This window comes from Octodon degus, unplaced genomic scaffold (genome assembly GCF_000260255.1).
Source record: "Octodon degus isolate 3935 unplaced genomic scaffold, OctDeg1.0 scaffold00165, whole genome shotgun sequence".
NCBI classification, from domain to species: Eukaryota; Metazoa; Chordata; class Mammalia; order Rodentia; family Octodontidae; genus Octodon; species Octodon degus.
This window is the reverse complement of record NW_004524741.1, coordinates 4,727,006-4,727,426: the sequence shown is the minus strand read 5'-3', so window position 1 is coordinate 4,727,426 and position 421 is coordinate 4,727,006. Positions and strand designations below refer to the sequence as shown.

At 46.1% G+C, this 421-nt stretch overlaps 1 pseudogene across 1 annotated transcript in view; it reads left to right on the top strand.

The window, feature by feature from the left end:
• Nucleotides 1–223: 223 nt before the first annotated feature.
• Nucleotides 224–421, top strand: part of LOC101578724 — an 11,911-nt pseudogene continuing 11,713 nt past the window's right edge. Inside the window, exon 1 of the transcript XR_192811.2 lies at nucleotides 224–360. The product of XR_192811.2 is annotated as a UTP--glucose-1-phosphate uridylyltransferase pseudogene (transcript). The remainder of the gene's footprint in view (nucleotides 361–421) is intronic.

Sequence of the window (421 nt, the reverse complement as noted above, 5' to 3'; positions counted from 1 at the left end):
AAGTGGGGATGACATCGCCAAGGCAACTAGTGACTGGAAGGATCTGTGGATTACAGTGAAACTGACCATTCAGAACAGAAAGGCTCAGACTGAAGTTGTGCCTTCTGCCTTTGCCCTGATCATCAAAGCCCTCAAGGAGACACCAAGAGACAGAAAGAAGCAGAACAACATTAAACACAGTGGAAATATCACTTTTGATGAGATTGTCAACATTGCTCGACAGATGCGGCACTGGTCTTTAGCCAAAGAACTTTCTGGAACTATTAAGGAGATCCTGGGGACAGCCCAGTCTGGGGGCTGCAACGTGAACAACCGGCACCCTCATGACATCATAGATGATGTCAACAATGGCGTTGTTGAGTGCCCAGCTAGCTAAGGTGCATAAGAAAATACGTCAAAAAAGAGATGATCTGACAACCAA